The following is an 18981-nucleotide window of genomic DNA, read 5'->3' on the forward strand; positions in this document are numbered from 1 at the left end:
GGTGGTGTAGTGGTTAGCGTTGTCACCTCACAGCAAGAAGGTCCGGGTTCGAGCCCCGTGGCCGGCGAGGGTCTTTCTGTGCAGAGTTTGCATGTTCTCCCCGTGTCCACGTGGGTTTCCTCCGGGTGCTCCGGTTTCCCCCACAGTCCAAAGACATGCAGGTTAGGTTAACTGGTGACTCTAAATTGACCGTAGGTGTGAATGTGAGTGTGAATGGTTGTCTGTGTCTATGTGTCAGCCCTGTGATGACCTGGCGACTTGTCCAGGGTGTACCCCGCCTTTCGCCCGTAGTCAGCTGGGATAGGCTCCAGCTTGCCTGCGACCCTGTAGAACAGGATAAAGCAGCTAGAGATAATGAGATGAGATGAGATAACCTGACGCTGACAAAAAGCTAGAAGATGATTAACTCTACACTTACAATATAAACTCACTCAGCCAGTGTATCTAATGAAGCAGCAGATGAGTGTACAATGTGTTCACAAACTCTGCCTTCTCTATAATTACCAGAGCCACACACACTGCCATATCAGTGTCAGTGCTGTGCTGAGAATGGTCCATCACCCAAATAATGGTGCTCAGTGGTCATCCTTTTATCAGTGATGAATACATTAAATGTTCCCACCTCTCGATCACAGCATTTGTTGGTACTCATGTTCCATACTCCATACTCATGCTCCATCTGACTGGATGAAGTGTGATTCAGGAATATTATTCTGCAGGAGGGGATTTGCAAATGGTAGGCCGACGACTGTGCGACTCTCAAAATGAAATCTCGTCAGTAGGGGGCGATGCAGCCCCCTCAGCACCCCAACTCCCAGCACCCCTACTGTATGTATGAATGTATATGAAAGACTGTTTTAATCTATTTATTATTAGCCTTAGATTATGTGGAGGGCCTGATATACAATACCCTGTGATTGAGCTGTTACTATAGAAATGAAAACATATAAAAGAAGTTTTAATGATAAACCAATTACTGTCAGAACTATCCAAAAAGTGCTTTTATTTTATTTTATTCACACTTAATAACTAATGTATTATTATTATTATTATTATTATTATTATTATTATTATTATTATTAACACCAGAATCAAGTGCTTTGCATAATGATAAACATATTGCAATCGCACCCCCCCCCCCCCCCCCACACACACACACACACAATCCTCTCACCCTTTTTGCTTTCTCTCTCTTCTACAAGTTTTCACTGGCATAAGAAATGTTCTGTTGAATTAAATATCCTGTTCCCCTGAGAATTTACTGAAGTTCAGAGGAGGGTTTATTGAAGGGTGGCGTAATTCTTCACAAAGCTGTGAGTTATTTCACATAATTGCAGCAATTTTTTTTCAGAAATCTATTGCACACTGTCATAATTAAATTACATTGTATTGCTTCTTCTAATTGCAGCACATTTTTTAAAATAGCAATTTAGAAAATAAATAAATGTCAGCAAAACCACATTTTAGTTTGAAGGTTATATATTATTTTCTTGTGTAATGGTGACTGAAATGAATCTCCTGAAGTTGAGAGATATGTAACACAATGTAAAAAAAAAAAAAAAATAGTTGTTGTTGTTGTTGTTGTTGTTGTTCCTGGGTAGTAAATGTTATTTCCTAATTTTATATACCACAAAAGTATAGAAAATGGTAATTATTATTATTATTATTATTATTATTATTATTATTATTGTTGTTGTTGTTGTTGTTGTTGTTGTTGATTTTGTGAGCAGGAACTTTGTATTTTTAAATTTACCTATTTTCATTTAGAAAATGGATGAATTTGCATCTTTTTATTCAGATAAAGTTCGCAAAACCAGCTAAATTTTAAAATATTTTGCTTTCTTCTGACCTCAAAGAGGATTATAGCAGCATCAAGACATTGCTGGTTGCCTTGAAGTATAATGAGTGTAACTGAGAAATCATCAGAAAATTCAAAATGGTACCATCCCTGAAGGGTTCCCAAGGAGATTTTACCAAGTTTCCCTGCTATCTTTTGTTAGTTTGATGGTGGAAAAAGTAGGCTTCAAAAATAGGCTACAGCAAACAACGGGAACCTGTAAGTACAGACAGTCGATCCATAGACGTCGCCAGACCCATTTTAGGGTAGCTCCAGCCACCCTATCTTATGGCAAAGCCACCCTATATTTTTTGCCCTTTTTTAAATTATTTATATTTTTTTCCCCCAAAAAAACAAAGGCAGTAAAGCACTGAACATGAGCCATCAAGAACGCAAGTTAATCCGAACAACAGTTTCTGCTTGCTTATTTATTGTTTAATGCAATATTATTAATATCGTTATGATTCCTCCTCATTGGCTCTGTGTCAAGCGTCACGTCGAGTGGTAGGCTAGTAGGACTTAAAAAACTACGCGGGCATTCTGCAGCAGGCGCGGTGCGGGCTTCCATTGAGTTGGGTTTGCAGAGAGTCAGAATTCTATGCTTTCATTTGCAGACACACACGGTGAGATTGTAATTTGATGTCAGTGGTTTGCATTTGCTTAACTTTACCTAGGCTATATTGAGTCTTCTGTAGAATGTTTACATGATGATTTGTGAAGCATCTGCCCTCTTCAGTTTGCGCAGGAATGCATGACACCTACCATTGTTTTTTTCACATTTTTGTAGTTTAGCTGGTGAAGTTGCTTCAGCAAGCAATTAAATGATGAAAGCAGTTTTAAAATAGAATAGAAATGGTGGGAAGTGTGTCCCCAAGGTGTGATGCTCTTGAAATAATGAATTGATTGACAGCCTTACTAGGTGCTCTGAAAAATGTTCGGCGCGTGCTGCGCGCGCACAATACCTTTTCTCCTCTGGGTGCTAAGCTACCCCTGTCTCTCAAACCTAGTGACGTCCCTGAGTCGATCTATGAAGTGCAGAACTATTCCTGTTGTAAAATCTGTTGTAAAGGTTGGGAGAGAGGAAGTGTAATTAAGGAGTAGAGAATGCTCACACCAGGCAATGAGTAATAAATAAATGAAGAAATAAATAAAGATTTTGAAAATAAAAAATTTAATGTGTACAATAGAGCACCATTCAAAGATGAAGAAAAAGGAGAAAAAATGTTCCCTTTTCCCAGTGTCTGAATTTTTGGGCCTAGTTTCAGGTCTTTTGTGTGATTTTTGAGATTGAGCTGAAACCCTGTGTATGTTCAGACAGAGTTTCAATATCATAACACATAACATTTAAATGGGCGGCACGGTGGTGTAGTGGTTAGCGCTGTCGCCTCACAGCAAGAAGGTCCTGGGTTCGAGCCCCGGGGCCGGCGAGGGTCTTTCTGTGCGGAGTTTGCATGTTCTCCCCGTGTCCGCGTGGGTTTCCTCCGGGTGCTCCGGTTTCCCCCACAGTCCAAAGACATGCAGGTTAGGTTAACTGGTGACTCTAAATTGACCGTAGGTGTGAATGTGAGTGTGAATGGTTGTCTGTGTCTATGTGTCAGCCCTGTGATGACCTGGCGACTTGTCCAGGGTGTACCCCGCCTTTCGCCCGTAGTCAGCTGGGATAGGCTCCAGCTTGCCTGCGACCCTGTAGAAGGATAAAGCGGCTAGAGATGATGAGAGATGAGATAACATTTAAATCTGTTCTGAACATGCATAACAAATATTTAAATCAACTTAATTTTCATGTTTTCAGAATACAGAGAAAATGCAAACAATTAAATCCTTGTGAGACAACATACAAAACAACTGAAGAAGGCAGTTACACATAATATTATGTGGGGGAAAAGGATAATTTTGAAATTGCATATAATATGAATAGTGCAAATTATTATATGGACATGAGGGTTTTACTGGGAAATACGCCACTCATATTTTCATAGGAGCTACATCCAGGACATGGAGAACCAAAACCGTGACATAAATCTCTTTATGACACTCATCAGATCAGAATCAGAATCACTTTATTAATCCCCGGAGGGAAATTCAAATTTGCTGCCAAGCTCCTGAATCAGAGAAGAAGTAAACATGTCTAAAATAGAAGATAAAATTGTCTGAAAAAAGAATAAAAATAAATTTAAATAAGTTCAATCAACTTCAAGAAAGAGCAAAATGAAGTGATTCTATATACAATGATTCCTATATACATATATTGCACCTGAGTTAAGAATACAGTATACATGGTAAGACAGTGTACCACAGTTATACAGTGGCATTGTACAGCTTGACTGCAACTGGTAAGCATTATTTCCTGTGTCTCAGTTGTGCAGCGTGGAAGAATCAGCCGTTTACTGAACGTGCTCCTATGGCTGATCAGCTCCTCATGTAGAGGGTGGGAAGGACAGTCTAAGAGTGTCTTTATATTGGACAGTGTCCTCTTCTCCAACACCACTGTCAGAGAGTCCAGTTCCACGCCTACAACATGGCCGGCCTTCCTGATGATCTTATTGAGTCTGTTACTGTCCTTCATCCTTAAGCCGCTGCCCCAGAAGACGACAGCGTACGTACAGGATGGCACTGGCCACCACACACTCATAGAACATCTGCAGCATCATTCGGCAGATGTTGACGGACCTCAGCCATCTCAGAAATTAGAGACAGCTCTAGCCCTTTTTGTATAGACCCTTCCCGCATGACGTCATCGCGCCGCGAGATTTCGGTAGTCGCCATATTGGAAGACCAAGCACATGCACTTACAACACAAAACAAAGTACGCGCGAGAGTGAACTGACACGATGGATAATAATTCTGGTTATGTGAGTACATTACCAGCTGCAGAAAGGGCACGGTATGTGCAGAAACTCACTGTGATTGATGGGTTTGATCCATATAATAAGACTCGCGGCAAGGGAGAATGGAAACATAAGGAGGACCGGACACCAATTCTGCATGCTGTTTGCTACCCGGACATTGTAAACTATCTGTTGTTTACACCCAGTGCCTACACTGCTGATGACTTGAAAGCCTACAAAGGGCTACAGGCTTACAACTATGTTGTTAGTGGCTTGGTTCATGATATTACAGCTGTTGTTAAGAAGAACCTACACATAGTTATGGCCAAGGTAATCTTGTTGATATTTATCTTTTAATAATATCTTTACAGTTGAAAAATTAATACTTTTTGCCACTATTAAGGTATCCATAATTTAGGTTAATTTATCCAAATTATACATATGTATGGGGTGGCACGGTGGTGTAGTGGTTAGCGCTGTCGCCTCACAGCAAGAAGGTCCTGGGTTCGAGCCCCATGGCCGGCGAGGGCCTTTCTGTGTGGAGTTTGCATGTTGTCCGCGTGGGTTTCCTCCGGGTGCTCCGGTTTCCCCCACAGTCCAAAGCCATGCAGGTTAGGTTAACTGGTGACTCTAAATTGACTGTGAGTGTGAATGGTTGTCTTTGTCTATGTGTCAGCCCTGTGATGACCTGGCAACTTGTCCAGGGTGTACCCCGCCTTTCGCCCGTAGTCAGCTGGGATAGGCTCCAGCTTGCCTGCGACCCTGTAGAAGGATAAAGCGGCTAGAGATAATGAGATGAGATTATTATTATTATTATTATTATTATTATTATTATTATTATTAAATTCTAGAAGTCTGGGAAGCTTGCTCCTCATACAGTTATCAACCTGGGGCCAATTTAGCATGTTTTAAATCTGAATTTCTTGCGTTTGCTTACTTCAAAGTGTTTTCCCATCAGCTTTGTTGTAACACCCTAACACAGCACAAAAGTTTACCATTGTAGGTTTATGATGAATCAAGTGCCTCATGGGTTTAAATTCCACGCGCTGCCGTTATTTCCCCCTGATCATGAGTTTGTTGGTCTTCCAATATGGCGCAGGGTCTGTTTTCTTCCGGTTTCTGGTGACGTCAGTGGGAAGGGTCTATACTGTGTCCACGTTTTTGGACCAGTCCAGTTTATTATCCAAGTACACCCCCAGGTACTTATATTCCTCCACCACATCCACACTGACCCCTTGGATGTTAACAGGGTTCACCGGAGCCCTGATTCTCTTCAGATCAACCACCAGTTCTTTTGCCTTCGTCACGTTGAGCTGTAGGTGGTTCTTCCTGCTCCACGTGACAAAGTTGTCCACCACCATCCTGTACTCGCTCTGATCACTACCAGTAATATGTCCAACCACTGCAGAGTCATCAGAAAATTTCTGGAGGTGGCAGGTCTCCATGCAGTAGTTGAAATCAGTGGTGTAGAGAGTGAAAAGGAAAGGAGAAAGAACAGTCCCTTGCGGAGCCCCGGTGTTGCTGATCAGTCTGTCCGACACAGAACACTGCAAATGCACATACTGTGATCTGCCAGTCAAATAATCCACAATCCAGGACACCAGTGGGGCATCCACCTGCATCGCTGTCAACTGCTCACCCAGCAGAGCCGGCCAGATGGTGTCAAAAGCACTGGAGAAATCAAAAAACATGATCCTCACAGTGCTGGCTGGCTTATCCAGGTGCCCATAGACTTTGTTGAGCAGGTAGATGATTGCGTCATCTACTCCAAGACGGGGCTGGTAGGTGAACTGAAGGGGGTCAAGAAGTGGTTGGACCATAGGCCGGATCTGCTCCAGGATGAGTCTCTCTAGGGTCTTCATGATGTGTGACGTCAATGCCACGGGCCTGTAGTCTTTGAGGTCACTGGGATGCAGCTTCTTCAGTACAAGGACGAGGCGTGACGTCTTCCACAGCACGGGGACCCTCTGAAGACCCAGGCTCATGTTGAAGACATGCTGAAGTACACCACTTAGCTGGAGGGCACAGGTCTTCAGGGCCCTGGGGCTAACACCATCCGGGCCTGCTGATTTTCCTGCATGGAGTCTTTTAAGCTGTCTTCTCACTTGCGCCTCGCTGATGATCGGTGTGGAGGTGATGGGTGGGGGAGGGATGAAAGTGTTTCTTGGAGGGTATGCTCAGCCAGGGGGTCTGTTGAGGAGGTGTGAGCGAGGTCCTGAAATGGGGATGAGGTTGGGCAAAAAGAGGCGGGGGAGGGGAGAGAATATGAAGTGTGTGGTTGTAGCCATCCCACAGAGTGGTGGTGGTGGTGGTGGGTTGGGGTCACGCCACTGAATCTGTTGAAGTAAAGATTCAGATCATTCGCCCTTTCCACATTGCCATCTACTCCTTCACTGTTGGTTGGCTTGTAACCAGTGATGGTCTTCATTCCAGTCCACACCTCTCTCATGTTGTTCTGTTGGAGTTTCCACTCCAACTTCCTCCTGTACTTTTCCTTGGCCTCCCTGATCGTTGCTCTCAGTTCATGCTGTACTCCTTGCACCTCCTCCTTGTTGCCAGCTCTGAAAGCCCTCTTCTCATTTAAGAGGGCTTTGATGTCCTTCGTTACCTACGGCTTGTTGTTGGGGTAACAGCTGACTGTCCTAGCTAGGACAATGGTGTCCACACAGAAGTTGATGTATCACGTGATGCGCTCTGTGAGCCCATCAATGTCATCTCCATGGGGCTCACACAGTGTCTGCCAGTCCGTCACCTCGAAGCATCCCTGCAGTGTCTCGTTGGCCTCATCTGTCCATCTCCTCACTATCTTTGATGTAGTGGGCAGTCTCTTCACCAGGGGCACATAGCAGGGGGAGAGAGTAAATCAGGTTGTGGTCTGACCTGCCCAGTGGGAGGAGGGGGGAAGAGCTGTAAGCCTATTTAACATTAGCATACAGCAGGTCTATTGTTCTTCCCTCTCTGATAGGACAGTTCACAAACTGGGTGAAAATGGAAAGTGTTTTGTCCAAATTAACATGATTAAAATCACCCGGGATAGCAATGAATGCACTCAGGTGTTGAGTCTGTAGCCGGGCTATTGCAGAGTGAATAGTGTCACAAGCAGTGTTCGGGTTTGCAGAGGGGGGAACATAAACAGCCACCATGACAGTGGCGGCTGGTAGTCTTTCAAACAGGGGAGGCTGGTCGGTTATGATATTTCCAGATTTTAAAAGAAAAAACATCAATTTTGCCCATACTCTTGCCTCTGATCTGGCTGATTGTTGGCAGCGTCACAAACTGTGAAACAACAGGTTCTTTTGGCCCATTAGCCTACTGTCCAATATACATGATGGTGGTGTTGTGGTGGTTATATTTTAACATTTTATATTTTAAAATTGTGGCATGTTGTTTAAAAATTGATCATTATTGAAAGCAGCTCTTTGTCAGGAACCTCAGCAGTAACAGCAGAGTGCTCTGGAATAGGCACAAGCACTGACTTTGGAGAGCCAAACATAGAGCTGGGTGCCACACATTTCATTCAATGACACTTTCCCTATATTTTACTTATTTTGACTGAGAAATGTTTTACTGACAATTTTGATAACCCTTCACTTTTATTCCAGGTCTGTAGTGTGAAATGTTCTCGGCTGTGTTTTTGTTTAAAAATGTTTTCCAAATTGTAGCTGTGTTTAATTCATATCCAGAGAAATATATATTTCAATATAATATACTCAGCATAAACATTTTAAATAGATTCTATATTTTTGGTCCATCCATGACATATTACTAAAGTAGCCTATTTACTGTTGTTGATGTGAGTCACTTGCTGTTAGCCAATTCACTTTCTCATACCAGGAGAGCTGAAAGGAACGAGTATTATTCCCTACCTTTTTCACCAAGTCAATTTGAGGCATTGGTCTACCCTGCTCTTTAATTTTAATTTTTTCCTCGAAAGGAAGACTGGCAAATGGCTTCGCCAAAATTAAATCAGCAATGCTTGGCATCCGTGCGCAGCTTTCTTGCTAGCTGACTAGCCCCCTCAAGTTCAAGTTCAGTCACTCAAATAAACGAAATTTCTGGAACTAAGATAGCAAACTTGACAACACTATATTTACACTTTATTTACAATGAAAATATATACAAACTAAAAAAGCTGGTAGAAACCGTATGTAATGAATGAAATCGAAATGTAAGCTGATCTCTTACAACATACCACACCACTTGCGAATCCGCATGGGACTGAACTGAGATTCACCGCTGCCTGTCTATAGTTGAAAGGAGCTGTCAATCAAAGAAAATATCCGGCCGCTTTCACCAATCACCAGTCTCCTCGCGGAAAGCTTTGCCATGTCCCTCCCATGTGAGGCTCGGAGTCCGTAGGCGGGCATTTTCGCAGTATTTGTCCAATAACCGTCTTGCATTTTGAGATTGACAAGCGCATACCGTAGCTCCCAAATGCTATTGAAGTCCACTGAGGCTGGGCTGCATCGCGCTGTCACGAGGGGGAAAAACTCACGCACACATTAGGCGAACTGGGGAAAGTTATAATGGAATGATTTCGCAATGTAGTTGGGTTGAGCACATATATTTCTATGATTCTGGATCTGAAATAGCAATGTTATAAGGTCAGCTATAACATAAGCCTAGCGCAATTCATCCTACACGATGTTTGTCATTTTTAGAGGAGGCTGAGCCTCCCTCGTTGTCTTAGAGCAATCGCCCGTGCACCATGATAACATTAGAAAACTCCCTGGGCAGATAATATGGACGAAGTCCGACAGCACACAGTTCAACATCCGGGCTGCAGATGCGCTCCTTCATGGTGATGTGAGCTGGGTTACACCACCGGTTGTTCACAAGAACGGCAAGCCCTCCCCCTTTGCGCTTACTGCTCCTGGTGCAGTCTCTGTCCACACACACCGTGTGAAAGCCCTTGACTGTAGCGTTGTCATCGGGAACATCCCGGTGCAGCCATGTCTCCACGAAGCACATTAAATTACACTCCCGATACTCCGTCTGACTCTGGGCCAGTGCCGTCAGCTCGTCCACTTTATTCCCGAGGGACCTCACGTTCCCCATGATGATAGAGGGGAGACACGGCTTATAAGATTTTTCAATAAGCATCCGTTGTCTCAAAGCCACCCTCTTCCTCTGTAACTTCTTTTTTCCTCTGCATCCTCTGTGTGTTTTCCGCCAAATTACCGCAGGGATCTCCTCTGGTCTTGTCGCTAGAGCGGCCGGCTTCAGTTTGATCAGCTGTTCCCTGGTGTAAACAATGCGGGCAGCGTGGAGTTGTTGCGTCGCTGAAAAAAAGTTTTGCAACTGTGAGCAAAAACACCAAAACTCTTGCAACCCTCATAGTGGCTCGATTACAGTGTTATGGTAACGAAGAAAAATAGCAAAAAAAAAGCAAAGATAAGAAAAGTAGGAAAAATAGAGAAAAAGGATCAGGAGCGTTCGTCGCAGGCTGCATGCGAGCTGGCGCATACACACTAATGAGTATATCGACAAATTGTTTTAATAAGTTTGCATAGTTTTTGTTTGTGAATGTGTCTATATCATAAAAAGAAAATCACACATTGGCTTGAAGATATGAAGTTTATCTTCTCGTGTTGAAAAACTTGCATTTTTCACATGAAATACATTGCTGACCTGAGTGAGATATTTTCTGATATTTCACTCCGATGATGTGTTTTCCTGCTGAATTGATGTGCGTTGTCAAAATGGTGAACCGGTTCAAAATTAAAATTTCTTTGATTTACTTGCGGGTTATTTATTTATTTATTGTGGAGGTGTCTATATAATATAAAGAACATTATACGGTGGGGGGGAAGATATGAAGTTTATCTTCTCGTGTTGAAAAATGTGTCACTTGTTTGCTCCACTCACTCATGATTCATACATTCACCACTCAAAGATAAACTTCATATCTTCACTCAACCGTGTAATATCCTCTATATAATTAGCATGGTATGAAAAACACAATATCGCGCATATTAAAGCATGTGGTATACATTACAGACCAGTGTAAATAGATTATTATTATTTTGCAATTTTTGTATTGTTATATTGTTAATCTGGGGGTCAGCATAGTGGTGTAGTGATTAGCACTGTTGCCTCACGTCAAGAAGGTTCTGGGTTCGAGCCCAGTGGCTGATGGGAGCCTTTCTGTGTGGAGTTTGCATGTTCTCCCCCACAATCCAAAGACATACGGTTAGGTTAACGTGGGGCAGTGACGGCCTGACATTGAGCTGAAGTGCCTTTTAGCAAGACACCAAATCCACAGCTGCTCCGCAGTTGTGGGTTCGGTGCCTTGAATTTCTTTCTCACTGTCTATCACCTTATATACCACTTTGTATACCACATTGATTATTTTTTCCTCCTTTTATATATATATATATATATATATATATATATATATATATATATATATATATATAATTTTTTTAAAAATTTCTGCAATTAAAGTACATTTTATATTGTTTTACAACCACTTCTGTGAAATTATTGCTATTGCAGCTGGTGTTATAATCATGTTTAAAACTCGTGGGACTTATTATTATTATTATTATTATTATTATTATTATTATTATTATTATTATTATTATTATTCAGGTAATGGTTAATTTATGTGATTGAGTCATGTACCCAAAAACTAAATAAACAAATGTCCCAAAAGCAGAGGTTGAGTTCATCTCCAAATTGTCTAGGTATAAATATGTGTTTTTATATCAGTACTGCAAAACTGCATAGGGGGGAAAAAATTTGAGAGCTAAATCATGCACTGGTACTAAAGGGGGAAAAAACTTTTGTGAGAAGGGAAATGTGAGGCCTGTGCGTGCATAACATCACTGCCAGCATTTTAACCACAGAGACGATAACACAGACAAGAGAGAAGTTACAGATAAGATATTTTAGCACACTGAGCAAATTCACACGCACACACAGACACAGACACACGCATGCTTAAACCCCAGCACAAACTGAAACCCGATGTGTACTATCTGAAATAAGCTAACTTTCACATTCAGTAACTTACTTTTTAAACACCTGCATTATTCTACCATTAACATTGGTTCAGTTTACTTTCTTAAATTGTTTCAAACTGGTTTATGTATTTCAATGTATATGGGTGCAGAGGAAATAAAAAAAAAAAATAATAATAATAATAATAATAATTATTATTATTATTATTATTTTTTTTTATTTCCTCTGCACCCATATACATTGAAATACATAAACCAGTTTGAAACAATTTAAGAAAGTAAACTGAACCAATGTTAATGGTAGAATAATGCAGGTAATAATATGGTAGCCCAAGGTGGGCATAATAATAATAATAATTATTATTATTATTATTATTATTATTATTATGCCCACCTTGGGCTACCACCTTTTCATGGTGGTAGGTCTTGCGTGCCTTGACGATCGTGAAAGCTGTGCTGGTGGGAGCAAATGTTCCTGGTAGGGCCACCCAAGCCAGACAGGTCGAAGGTGAGAGGCCAGACACAGAGTAGTTCAATAGCCTGTGGCTGAGAAATACCGGGTTGGTGCCCAGTGGCGCATAGTCATGTCTTATGGGTAGGAGGGACCCTTTAATCTTGGTTGATATCCTTCCTAGAGATGGTGTCTCAATAAAAATACCTTAAAATTCACTTCAGTTATGAGTGAAATGTCTGTTACAAATAATGTAAATAACAGTGTGAACGGGGCTGGAACCAGTGGTGAAGGTCCCTTGCCCAGTAGGTGTCTCACTGACCCACAGGGTGGGCCCAACCATCATCAGGTAACTGCGATGAGAAAAAAGGGGACCAAGAAGATGAATATGGTTGTTATGGAGTGTTATTTTTGGAGTAACTCAGTTGATGAAAATGATATCCCTCTAAGAGGATACAGACAGAGATTACTCAGAGAGTGGAATATGAGAGGGCTATTCCCAACAACCGAGTAGCGCCTCTGTGATCAGGCAATAAGGAAAAAATGGATGGTTGACAAAACTGGAATTGGAAGGGATAAAAAGGAAAATACAGGTTGATAACGGTAACAAGGAAAATTCGGATGAAGAAATTCATGAAAATGAAGGAGTTGAAAGGAGTCGCGGTGAGCCTATAGAAAATAAAGAAAGAGAGATTGGCATTGCGAATCAACATGGACAAATTAAGCATGGAGGATCAAAGCACTGTTCGAGAAACGTTGGAAATACTTCGGTTGAGGGAATTCACAGATTACAAAGATTTTTAAAAAGTGGATAGTAGAAGGCTAAAGAGCATAACAGGCAATACTAATAGGCTGCTCCTCTACATAGAAGTACAAGCTATCATGGAAATACAATAAAATATTGGTTAATTTATGTGTTTATACGGTGGATATAAAAAAAGTGTACACACCCCGCTAAAATGATAGGTTTTTCTGATGTAAAAAAAAAAAGAGACCATGATAAATAATTTCAAAACTTTCCCCACCTTTAATGTGACCTATAACCTGTACAATTCAATTGAAAAACAAAGAAATCTGTTACAGGGAAAATCATAAAATAGAAAAAAAAACCTTACAAATCATACCAAAATCCAACTGAAAATCTGTGGGGTAACCTGAAGAGGGCTGTGCACAAGAGATGCCCTCACAATCTGACAGATTTGGAGCACTTTTGCAAGGAAGAGTGGGCAAATATTGTGGCAGGCTGATAGACTCCGACCCAAAAAGACTCAATACTGTAATTAAATCAAAAGGTGCTTCAACAAAGTATTAGTTTAAGGGTGTGCACACTTATGCAACCAGCTTATTGTACTTTTTTTTTTCTTTTTTATGCTTTCCCCCAAACAGATTTGTTTTTCCATTGAATTGTACAGGTTATAGATCACATTAAAGGTGGGAAAAGTTTTGAAATTATTTATCATGGTCTCATTTTTTTACTTTACATCCAAAAACCTTATCATTTTAATGGGGAGTGTACACTTTTTTTATATCCATTGTACATATTTATACAAAAACTAAATAAACAAATATCCCAGAAGCAGAGCTTGATTTCATCTCAAAATTCTCAATGTATATATATATATATATATATATATATATATATATATATATATATATATATATATATATATATATTTTTTTAAATAATAGTATCGCAGAACTGCATGAAAAAAGCTTTGAACACCAAATTACACACTGGAACTAATTGGGGGGGGGGGGGGGGGGGGGTTATGGTAATAGGGAAGGCTGAAGCCTGTGTGTGTTCAACATCACTGCCAGCATTTTAACCACAGGCATGATAAGACAGGCAAGAGACAAGATACAGATAAGATATTTTAGCACACTGTGCAAATTCACAACACACACACACACACACACATAAACCCCAGTACAAACTGAAAACCTATCTACACTATCTGAAATGAGATTTCAGACACTGAATTTTTACATTCAGTAACATTTTAAACACCCGTATTATTCTGCTTTTAACACTGGTTAAATTTACATTCTTAGTGTTTACAATTGGATTATGTATTTCAAAACACCCATAGTAAAGGCAAAAATCTATACTGATGCAGTTGAAATAATAATAATAATAATAATAATAATAATAATAATAATAATAATTTTCTTCCCCATTTATTTTATGTAATTTTATTTTCTATTATTTACTGTTTTGCTTTTACTTCTGTAAAGCACATTGAACTGCCACTGTGTATGAAATGTGCTATATAAATAAACTTGCCTTGCCTAATAATAATAATAATAATAATAATACATGTTCAGTTGCTACTTCATATTTATTGATAAATATGAAGTTATTTTGTTATTAATATTTTATTATGTCAGCAATTTCTAATGGCAATATATATAGTTTATTTTGATGATTCAGTTTGTCAATAACAAGTAAAAATATGTCACAAAGGAGTCAGAAGTGACAGGATGCAGCCAAAATTCTGATCATATTCTACAATGGGTCAGAGAACATGAAGACACACATCAAACCACAATGAAACACAATTAAGAGTATTAAGCAAGAAGAAACTCTTAAAGCAGATATGCAGAACCTTTATTTTTAAATAAATTTCTGAGTGGATAGTATCTCCACCCTTGACTCTTGTATGCTGCATAAATGATAATTAAAATATATATATTTTTGAGTTAAAATTGACCCCAAAGTTGGCATTCGAGCTGCCCCGCTGAGCCAGCCAGCCTTGAGTGCGTGACGTCACAGCAGGAACTGGTTTTAAGGCCGAGTCCTTTTTCAGCTATAGACCAAAGTCATATAAATAAAAATTTATGGTGAAAGTAAGAAATGCCGTTACCGACTTGCTCAACTAAGACTGATTGGACTTCATTGATTGTGGGTTGACTCTCATTAAAACAGGATGGGTGTTATAACTTATGCAACATACATGTACAAGCATGCATTTTCACTAATAAAACATAAAAGGCTAATTAAATAATCAGATGAACTGAGACAATCACATTCTGAAGCAAATTAAATAATCTTATACCAGTAACTTAAACACACAATACAAGTTACATGTATTCATGGAAACAACGGGTTGTTTTTGATTTTTTTTTTAATCCAAATGAGAGTCAGGTGGCACGGCGGTGTAGTGGTTAGCGCTGTCGCCTCACAGCAAGAAGGTCTGGGTTCGAGCCCCGTGGCCGGCGAAGGGCTTTCTGTGTGGAGTTTGCATGTTCTCCCTGTGTCGGCGTGGGTTTCCTCCGGGTGCTTTGGTTTCCCCCAAAGACATGCAGGTTAGGTTAACTGGTGACTCTAAATTGACCGTGTGAATGGTTGTCTATGCATCAGCCCTGTGATGACCTGGTGACTTGTCCAGGGTGTACCCTGCCTTTTGCCCATAGTCAGCTGGGATAGGCTCCAGCTTGCCTGCGACCCTGTAGAACAGGATAAAGTGGCTAGAGATGATGAGATGAAATGAGAGTCGGAGCTTACCCGTCTGCATTCTCGCTTCTTGACGGCCGATATTGTGACTGACTGTTTTGAAACAATATGACTTTCAGTTGTTCATTCAGTTCTCCATTCATTCGCTTCTTCCACGTAAGGGAGAGATGGCAGCATCCAGTTTAGAAATAAGATGGCTGGTCCACTCATTCTCTATTTTGTCCATATGGGGTACTTCGCCATTACTGCTTGGCTCAGGCAATTACTAAAACCCGGGACAGAATGGGACATCACCGGTTTGAGCAACAACCGCAGGGAGGTCACTGACCGAGCGATATGTCACGTCCCGTTCCATCCCAGGTTTTGCCAATAACCCTCAGCTCACTCCGGGAGTACCAGTGCAACTGAACTTTTCTTGAAGAAAAAATAAAAATAAATAAATACTTTCCTTTTTTTGTAGTTTTCTTTAATTATTGGTACTGCACCCTCTTTCAATATGGGCTTAAAGTCAACGCTCCTCAACAGATCAGAGGTCTCATACGAGTCTTCAGTAAAATGTGCAGAGCAGACGAGAGACCACTTCATAGGAACCCTATGTGCCTGTTAACTTTTCGCAAAACGTGTCTAAATCTTTGCAGTTTAAACATTCTTTAAACCATGAATGCAATGTAAATCCACCTTCTGTCATGTTGCTGGCAGGTGCAGCAACACATCTATGTGGCATGGCGATAAATTAGCTCAAAATGGAGGATCGGAGTTGCAGTCAGCTCTGCGTTTTAGTATAGCGGAAATGGCGATGAGACCGATAGACTTCCTGCTGTGACGTTTCGGATGTCAACGCCATTCAATCAGACTGCTACCTATATGAATCACTTTAATCGTAAAAATTACTATATTAGATTTATTGTTAACGCTTAGGGGCGGCATGGTGGTGTAGTGGTTAGCCCTGTCGCCTCACAGCAAGAAGGTCCTGGGTTCGAGCCCCGGGGCCAGCGAGGGCCTTTCTGTGTGGAGTTTGCATGTTCTCCCCGTGTCCGCGTGGGTTTCCTCCGGGTGCTCCGGTTTCCCCCACAGTCCAAAGACATGCAGGTTAGGTTAACTGGTGACTCTAAATTGACCGTAGGTGTGAATGTGAGTGTGAATGGTTGTCTGTGTCTATGTGTCAGCCCTGTGATGACCTGGCGACTTGTCCAGGGTGTACCCCGCCTTTCGCCCGTAGTCAGCTGGGATAGGCTCCAGCTTGCCTGTGACCCTGTAGAAGGATAAAGCGGCTAGAGATAATGAATGAATGAATGAATGAATGTTAACGCTTAAAACTATTCCTGTGCCATTCTTGAGGTCTCAAGGCATTTATAAACAAAAGTGAGGCCATGGCTCTGCGTATATGCTTTAAACCAGGGCTTTTCAAAGTGTGGGGTGCGCCTCCCCTGGGGGGTGCCAGAGTTCTTCAGGGGGGGCGCAACGTGAGGAAACATAAACCAGAATAAGTTACTATTGCGGACATTTAGCGAACTTCAGCTAGCCTTTGCCAGAGACAAAATGGATCGATTTTTAGTACCTAAAGCGACAGTGAGTGAGGAGACAGAGTCTGGGCCAAGCAAAAAACAGACCCTCCAGGATTTCGCGATGTTGCGATTTGCAACTTCAACGCAAATTCAACCAATCCCCGCAAATTCAGGGCGGTGTTGCAATAATATCCAATCACCACAACCTTCCCGCAAATTTGACCAATCGTTGGCGTCGTCTTGAGGTGACGTTGACAAACTACCTTCCGCCTTACTTCCGTGTATACATTCAAGAGAAGCAGCATGCGCGCAGTGTTGCCAGATTGGGCGGTTTTAAGTGCCTTTTGGCGGGTTTTGAACATATTTTGGACTAGAAAACGTCAGCAGTATCTGGCAACACTGTATGTGCGAGACAATGTTTATATAGGCTTAAATTCTGTTACTGAAAGTGTGTTATGTTTACAGTGAAGGACTGTATGCACTTTACATTATTTTTTTTACTTAATACAAGAAATTAATGGATGCCAACATTTTTGCCAAAATGGTATTTTATTTTCCATTGTTTAGGCAGCTTCAGAATCATACTGTGAGATTCTGTTCAAATTGTTTCTTTTTTTCTATGAAGCCTGAGCCATTTATTTTATTAGTTTATAATTATTGTTTAATTTAGTCTTCAGGAGAGACTGCCTGCACACAGTACTAGTATTAATGTTTTTTTTTTTCTTACATGAAAGCTGAGACATTTATATTATATTTTAAGGTAACTTCATGTTGTGCTGTGAGGTTCTATGCACTTTAACTTTTGAACCAACAGGTGCATTTGGATAAGTAAAGCCTATTTTTCTGCATTTTTGTAGTCCGGGTAATCTTTTATATTGGTAAAGTTGTTTATAGGACCATTTCTCAGTGTCTTTGTTTTTTTAATCAATAGTTTTTTGGTAATAACTTAATATTTAACATGTCACTCAATTTTAATCACTAAAAGAGAAAATCACAACAATTCCTCGCAACTTTCACTTCCTCCCGCAATGTAATTGCAACAAAAACCTAAAAAACACTGCAACTTTCATCGCAATTTTTTGGAAAACCCCCGCAACATCAGACATTTCAGCCCGCAACAATCACAAAAAAGGCCTGCGGAATCCTGGGGGGGACTGAAAAAAGAAGGAAGTATGACCACGATTATTTAAAGTTTGGATTTTCATGGACTGGATCTGAAGATGCTCCTCTGCCACAGTGTGTTGTCTGCCAAGAGGTGCTAGCTAACGATGCTATGAGATGTTTAAAATGTGTAAAACAAGATGTTTTAAAAAGATAAGCACAGATGTTTAAAATATGTAAAAGAAAAAAAAAATGTGTACAACAACCATTTTTTTTAAATATGAATGGAACATTAAGTATAGCAACAACAAAAATTGTGAGGGTGGGCGCTGTTGTTTATTTGCTCTCTGAGGGGGGGCTGACTCTCCCACACTTTGAAAACCCCTGCTTTAAACAACAGGAACCAAAGTATCCTGTCAAGGTAAAAATCAAAACCTGTAAACATGGAAGGGTAATGCAATAACAAACCACAATCACAACACCAAAGATGACATACTGTTATCCAATGAGAACAACCTCAAAAACAAACAAACAATAAAATAACCCAGAGTCCTTAAGCAAAGCAAATAATTTATTGTGTGTGTCCCTGAAGATGAGAACAAACAGAAGGGATGTTGAAATCAATCTCATATTCACTAAATAGTCCAATATTAATGGAAAGCCAGTCAGTAAATAGTCAACAAAAATAACGTATGTATAAAATGATCAGAATAAAGATGGTAACCCTGAGCACTAGCTTCCTGTTTGTGGCCTTTACAATGTCAGGAGGGGATTTGCAAATCAATAAGCTTGTGATTACGCATAAAAATGCAGGCATCAGACAAAAACCCATATTTATTA

This window comes from Neoarius graeffei, chromosome 3, assembly GCF_027579695.1.
Source record: "Neoarius graeffei isolate fNeoGra1 chromosome 3, fNeoGra1.pri, whole genome shotgun sequence".
Classification (NCBI taxonomy): Eukaryota; Metazoa; Chordata; class Actinopteri; order Siluriformes; family Ariidae; genus Neoarius; species Neoarius graeffei.